Below are 7,913 nucleotides of genomic sequence, written 5' to 3' on the forward strand. Positions count from 1 at the left end.
TGGTTCTGATTACTGACCTGACGGCTCCAAAGCCTTGCATACCGAGCTAGGAAGGGCAGCTCAGAACCCTGACTAACAGCCACGTATAGCCATAACCTTCCTGCTGAGCGTGCTGCATACTTCCCCAAAGCCAAGCAATGCCCTAGACTGTGTCAAATAATTAATCCCAGGCCATGTGTGCATTATAATTTGTTAGGAAAACCCAAGTGTGCTAGTCCTCCTCAATGTCCTAGGTAAACTCTTCCCACTTTTCCTTTCTGTTTCAAAATCAACACAATAATAGCTGGTAGAATCTGAGATAACACATTGCAGTGATGATATTAAGCACCTGTCAGCTTTGCCTATAAATACTGCAGCTATAACTATGTTCTCTTAATGAGCTCATAAGAAACTTGTGTCAAGAACTAAATTGGAGTTGTATTCCTAAAACAGCTTTCCTGCAATACAGCTCTACTAATCCTGTATATGCACCTGTATTTCTCACATTAATATTGTCAGTGCATTTTGGGAAGCTTGGGACAAACGTTCCCCCAAAGTTTATGGAAGTGGAGAAACGCTAAAAGGGCGTGCATGTGTTGGCACTGGCTGCTTATGGAGCGCTGTAGTTAGGAACATCCAAGCACACTCCAAGAAAGGAAGAAGACAGACCAGTTGTTCTGGTTGTCAGACATGGTTAAGGGGCTAAAAAAAAAAAAAAAACCCAGAAAAAAAAAAAAAAACCAACCAAAAAGCCAAACCAACACATGCACACGTCTGCCAAGCCAGTTATAAGGAGATAATCATGCGCTAGCCAAAGCCTCTGGCAGGAGTAGAACACTGTTAGCTGCCTTCTACTCAGCTAAATATTAATCACCCTGTTTAGAACCAATCGTGTCACTAACTGGTTGGAAACTTTGTTAAAGGTTGTGGTACAGGGGTGTACTGTTTTATCTCCAGCTGTGGTATTCTGAGACTCCTACAGAAAATATGTTGAGCAAGGCAAATACAAAAGCCATATTCCAGTTGTTTGCAAATTCCTCAGTTTTTGAAAGGGCTATAGGAGGTTCTGCAAGCCAGAAAGCACCTGCAAGCAGGTCCCGAGTGCACTCCGCTGGGCTGAGTACTACACGAGAGATTCTCAAACAATTCAAACCAGATTCTCTTCAGCTGTTGGAAAGGAAGGGTGCAAGAATACAACGTGTTTCATCTTGGGTTGCAGAGTATGCAAGTGCAGTAAATTGCTAACATGCTTCATCTGTACCACAAAGCGACATCGCATGTCATTCACAAACAAATGTTGCTCCTAAGCTCAGTCACAGCTCCAGAAAGGATGCTGCATGCTCATGACAGAATGTCAGCAAGGAGGAACAGACCAGAAAATAGCCTGAGAACTAAAAGATGCACACTATTTGGGGTACATGTGGGTTATTCAACACCCTTTAAATCATCTTGCAGCTTAAAATAAATGGAAAATAAAACAAGCAGGCAAGCCTTAGAAGCAATAATATGAAGTAATGTATGAGCGATCATTTCATTGCCTATGCCTTAGTGCTAAGTGGCCAAACCTGCATAACATATTCAAAATCATGAATGTGACAGGATTGGGTTTGGAAGACTCATACAGTTCAAAGGCCTCACCTGTAGCTCCACATGTTCTTGAAACTCCCACAGTCCCTCAGGGCCTCAAAACCAGAATGCAATAGCATTCTCCTTTGAATCTCGTGTGGTCTGACCTTTAGAAAGTCCTATTTAGACAGAGGAGTTAGAGGTGCCTAGGCAGAGGATCAGCCAACTCTTTTCTCTCCGATATCCATACCAAAGTTGCCAGTGCCACTGTCAGGTGCCCTGATGAAATACTTCTAGGATTCAGGCATCTGTCTTCTGACACTGGCCACGCTCTTCTACATTCTTGACTTTGACAGAGAATGCATTAATCAAATTACCATGCTCTGGAAATGGATGTAAGGTAGAGTTCCTCCTTATTATCGCCATGTCACCAAAACTCCCCCAATAGCCTCGCTCTGCACAACTCCGTGATGTTAGAAAGAGCCTGGCAGCCAAACATGAAGAAGCCGTAAGACCAAACAAACAAAGACAGCCTGCCAACCTACCACTTATCCGGCAGCTTCAGGCTAGGAAAGCTTTCCCTTTGTTAACCCTGTAAGAAAAAAGGGAAGAAAATCACAAAAAATTCTTTCTGAAGTGCAATGTCAACAAAAAAGGGAAAGTTGACAGAATGCTGCCAACTCTTCACAAATTACATTCTGTGAGAAGAGAAGAAAGTTTATGATACATTACAGGATTTTTCAACCTGATTCCAAGGTCTGAAACTTCACTCACTTACAGTGATCTGCTCCAAGGAGGAATAAGCATTCCTCCCTGAGGACAGGGGAAAGGTCCATCTGCCCTGGAACGATACAGGGTCCTGAACATGGCATGTGATACTGAACGGTCAAAAGGAACAAATAACAAAGCGCAAGAGAAAATAAACCTGTGAGGAGAATCAGAGATTATTACTCCATTAGCCCAATATCTCTGTCTTAAATTCATTACCTCACTCCTGTATTGGAAGTTGCGTACTAATAGTAGTCTTGTCAAAAAAGCAAAACAGAACATATTGCTAGATGACACATTGACTATAACACGCGTCTACATCACCCACCTGAATTTCACCTAGAGCAGAAAGGCCCAGAGTCAAGTCTAACACCACATCTCGAGCTCATCCTCATTTCTAAAATAACAAAACAATAACAGCTTATAGTGGCTGTCACATTGCTACAGATGCTGTGCTTTACAGGCAACACTAAATCACTGGTCAGGAAACGATATTTCATATATAATAATGGTTCTTTATATTTTAATTTAAGACTAAACAATTAACACACAGAAAGTTCTGCAAATGCCAAGAAAAGAGCATCTTATGTGCGTGTCAGATTTGGAGGCTATAATTCAGATGTCCACGGTGAATTTTATCCTTCAGTCTTCCAACCGAATACTGCAGCTCACAGCTCCTCTCAGCCATAACAATGACAGGGCAAAGACAGATATATTCTGTCAAAAGAAGAGGCTCAGAAGGGAATGATACTCAAATATATTGAAAACCCAGATCGATGAGTTCCGGTTACCAGTGTGTTTTTCTAGACACTTTAAACTACCAGATAAATGCACTTGGAATTATTTCTTAGGGACAAAAATGGGCTGAAGTGTATGTAGGTTAAACCAAGGTGTGTATTCCCTAGGGATATCTGAGAAGATAAAAAGCAAGCCCTGACTACTATTTAAAGGCAGCACAGCAGACGGTTAAGTTACACCCAGGTGTGTCTTCCCTCAGGTGATCCCAAGGGAGAGATGCTAGGCCACTTTTCCTATTTAATGGTGGCAGAATAGCTGGTTAGATTACGTCTTAAGTCATTTTGTAAGCTTATCATCCAAATGTTAGGATACAAAAATTGTAAGCCTACAAAGCTATTTATGATAACAAATACTGCTGCCATCACTGCATAATAAAATACAAACAATGTATTAAAAATGAGCAATTATCCCACTACTAAATTAAATAAGAATATTTTATCAAAGGAATGAATTTGTGTTCTGGCTGGGCACAAAATGAAGTAAGTTCATAGGGAGAACTCCTCACTGACAAAATTCCAGATCAACAAGACCGTTCTTGCCAATTTTAAATAGCAGGAGGGGTTTATAATGAGGTCAACAGTGGTTTTCCACGTAAGGGAGCCCAAGAACACTTTATGTTAAAATTGATCAAACATTCTGAATTGGATACAAAGCATCATGCACACCTTTGAGCTCAGCCTATCCATGTCCAGTGCTCTGCTTTGAAAAGCACTAGCGAGTCCAGAAAAGAACTTTTGAGACAAGGATCAATCTGTGAAAAATAAGAAGACAACCATATTTTCCCAACTCCTTTTACAACAGGAGCTCATACACCCCAGATGCCAGACTGTGGCACTACAGGAAGCATATCATGCAGGGTGACTCCCCCTAAGCAAGGGGAACAAAGATGGAAGCAGGCTCCTGAGCCGCTCATTCCGGCCACCTTTCAAAGACATCGCGCTGTGTCAGTTATGCAGACTGTCTCTTCTTTTCCCTGCGCAGTGCTGCCTGCACAGAAGTACCAAACAGCACCGTCCCTTCAGGAACCTTCAGTGGGCAGCTGAGCCCTCACCAAAGCAGAGAGGAGCCATTTCCTCCTGCTGACATCATTATTTCAAACTACAGTCTCGCTCAGACATCACTGAATTGGTTCCACTGACTCGCATTTTGAGTATTTACTTCACAGCTTTGATGGCTGCAATTTATTTTTTTTTATCCCCAAAACGAAAGATCAGATCCAGGAACAGAAGCTATCAGTTTAGAATAGCTGCCGGTACACCAAACAAACACCTCAGTCTTTCAATAAAAGCTCAGACCAAGAACAGATCTAAAGTTAATTCTGTACAATAGCCTAGTCTGGATCTGACAAAGCTAAGTTTGTTCTGATGTAAGCCTCTTGATCTCTCCTGTTCTTTGCTTGCGGCACATGGCTTCGTCTCCTGAAGACCAAACTGTTTCAGTTTAACAAAACTCTTCAAGCTGACTGTAAGTCAGCTGTGAGGGGAAAAGGGGGGGGGGGGGGAAGGAAGTACTGACTTTAAATTCTACAAAACTATTTTGCCAGTCAAAGGGAGAAACACTACAAAGCAGTACTGCAGTGGGCTGTGCTCTTTATGCCCGCAAAGGTGGATGTTGATAAAAGGCTGTGGTATGCGCTGGTAAGAAACAGGAAAAGTCTGCAGCAAACACTGACACCCCCCTTTCCTCTAGGTATTTCCTCCTGATAGTTATCCCAGGAAAGAAAAGATAATGCTTGCCAGGCAGTGGTTCACTTTCATTCAGGATCTTATCTCTGCACTGCGATCGACCTGTGACGCCAGCTCAAGTAAACACACCCAACGAGTTCATGTTAAACAAGCTAACTTAGGTACCACTAACTACCTAGCTGCAGCAGTCTGGATTTCAAGGCAGGCTGCAAGGCTCACTGCAGAGACCGGGTTAATAATCAGGCCATCAGCCTCCTTTGGTTCTGGGCCATTGTAGCTAGGGCCTAAGTTACTAACATAAAACCGTCTCAGATTTGTCTATCTCAGCCATCAGAGTAAGAATCATAAATTAAGGGTAGCGCCAAATTTGGGAGTAATTAAGTAAAGATGTCAAGTGTAGCCCAAACCACCTCAGAATCTTCTCTGCCAGCTTTAGACGTGTAACCCTGAGGAACATCCAATGTGAAAGCCCTTGGAAAGGACAAGTAATTATCCAGCACTATCTTTGAGATCTTCCAGACAGGAAAGAGCGTACCGACACTCCATGCCCACTATCTCTACAAGATCCAGCATATAAATTGACAAAGTCTTCATTTCTAGTATCAGAAGTTCCTGATAGATCTAATAAAACCAAACTGACAAACTCTTGATAGGAAATAATTCATCACAGGCAAAACCATGGCTTTTCTTCCACAGGTCTTAATACTACGGCCTGTGGATGTCGTGGTAGATCTTTTCTATCACAAGTCTGCGTAAAGTATTCTGCAACAGGAATCACAAAAACACTTCATGAATAGCATGAACTGAAAATGAATATAAATGTGTCCTCCAAAGCAGAGAGCATGTTTTTATCAAAGTTTCAAGACCTTATTCAGTATCTTACCATAATCGTGGGAGATAAACATGGGTGTACCTATACAATGACCTGGGGGCCGCAAAGATGTTTCTACTGTTTTGTGGAATGACGATAATTATATTTAGCACTCATTCAAGGCTTTTCATCTTCAAAGCACTTTACAAACATTAATTAATCCTCACAACACCCTATGAGGTAGGTAAGTGTTATTACAGTAGGTGTGATCAGGTTTGTGTAGGGGACTGTAGAGTGTGCACAAAGCCAGGTAAGGGAAGCAGAAATACATATTCCTGCAACTGCACATTTAAACTCATATGCCTCCCTACTTACTGCACACAAAACCAAACCTCTCCACATAAACATATATACATATGTGCCCACACAAATGCATACGCTCCTCCAATCTAGTTCTATTTTTATGACTGCGCTACGGCACCCTGGTTTTGGGGAAGGAATGTTACCTTCAGTATACTGGTCTTGTTGTGTTCCTCTGACATTTAAATGGTGCGACATGTTTTGACATTCTATGGTGGAGCCACAGTTCCTTTCCATGAGGAGAGTTCAGACTGAACAAACGCAAGAAAGGCACTGATTTCTGGTAGCTGAAATGCTTTCTGATAGTATGGCAAAATCCATGCCAGGAAAGAGTGTTTTTAATAACCACAGGTGGATAATAGGTTTGCAAAACACAGTAACAGATGGGTATTTTAAATCAAAAGAAAAACAGAGAGGTTGAGAGGGAGCACTCTCTTTCCAGACAGTTAGAGCTCAATACCTGCCCAACTTCTCTGAAGAATTACCAAGAGAACAAGGGAAAAAACCTGCAGCTTAGTCATATTTGTATTCTTATTAAATGCAGGACTGCCTGAGGCGAACAAGAGCTGATATCATAATTATTGGCTTGCCTAGCCAGCTGCCTTCTCTCACCTGATGTAAGATCAGATCTTTCCAGCCTTTGGAGACTCTGTACCGCTGAGCCTCCACTCTCTCTGCAGGGCTGTTTGAATGACCTAATCCTGTCCTGCAGCAGCAGCACGCCGTTTTGCTTCAGTAAAAAGGTAAGAGGAAACCTCTGACAACTTCATATAGCTTTTTAGAATTCAGCCGTGAAAGCCAAACGGAAGGGGGAGCAGAACTCTCTTGCCTTGGCTCATCTATTTAATCTGAAGTCCCTGAGGCTGACTTTGAAGAACTTCAGACTGAGGGAAGGGGAAGGTCAGCGCCTACATCCCGTTCCTCGGCGACTCCTATAGGTATTTACCAGCTGTGAGCGAAGAGTAGCAAGAGAAGGAGTCAAGAAAACCCCAGGTAAGTTCATAGATCCATTGGTCTAATACTGGGAGAAATTAAGACTGTAGGTGATTTCCCAACAGAAAAAAAAAAAATCGCTCTCCTTGTCTCGGGTGTATACCAGCTTAATCTAAGCTATTTTCTGTTCCATTGTTACAAAGGGAGCTGGAAGTATTTACCTTTACCTAAAAAAAAAAAAAAAAAAAGAATTAAATAACAGAAAGACAAACCAAGACAAGTCTTCTAAAAGAAAGTGGGAAGGTCTTATGTCTCAGAGATTCATAATAGATTTATTTCAAACTTTTCCAATGGTGAATCAAAAACTTGAGAAGTTGGATGTTTTGAAATCAGCTTGCTTTTGCTACAGTCTCCGTTTTAAATCTGTTACTTTTGCCACGTGTGTTTTGTAGTGGTAGATGAAAACTTTGTTTAGACTTCCTCCCGTATTGGAAGGTGCCTGAAGTGCCATCCAGGCAGAAGCAGGATGTGTTAACTGCAGAAATGGATGCTTGCTTCTTATTTCTTTATATGCACAGGGAGTATATCGCTTTCTTTTCACTTCTTAGTTTCAGACTGTTAGATTTCCAGCGAGAAGGGAACTGTTTTTGTTACAAACACAATAATTATCAAACCTGTAAATAACGACTAGCCATCATTTACTCGTGGCCTCAGATTAAATCTTGGGGAATCAGAGTTTATTCTATAAACGTTTCGGTGTGGTTTATCTGAATCGTATGTTTCTAACTTGAATGTTGATATGAGCTAGGTTGAACTGGATGAGTTTTAGGGTGAAAATGTATGTATTTTGTTCATAACTAATTATGAGCATAGAAGAAGAAAAAATTTTTAATATCTAGAATGCTTATTTCTTAAGGAGTAGAGGCTCGTGTGGTTTGCTTTCCGTCAGGTGATACCCTGTATTATATATGCAGCCAAGAAAATACACAACTAAAGCATGTTGTTTACCTGAC

At 41.5% G+C, this 7,913-nt stretch overlaps 1 long non-coding RNA gene across 1 annotated transcript; it reads right to left on the reverse strand.

Moving 5' to 3' along the window:
- Positions 1-1,580: 1,580 nt before the first annotated feature.
- Positions 1,581-2,467, reverse strand: LOC135316120 (uncharacterized). Its single transcript, XR_010375571.1, has 3 exons — positions 2,324-2,467; positions 2,091-2,137; positions 1,581-1,724 (listed from the first exon to the last, which is right to left on the reverse strand). It is a non-coding gene; the product is annotated as an uncharacterized LOC135316120 (long non-coding RNA).
- Positions 2,468-7,913: the final 5,446 nt, after the last annotated feature.

Source organism: Phalacrocorax carbo, chromosome 17 (genome assembly GCF_963921805.1).
Source record: "Phalacrocorax carbo chromosome 17, bPhaCar2.1, whole genome shotgun sequence".
NCBI classification, from domain to species: domain Eukaryota; kingdom Metazoa; phylum Chordata; class Aves; order Suliformes; family Phalacrocoracidae; genus Phalacrocorax; species Phalacrocorax carbo.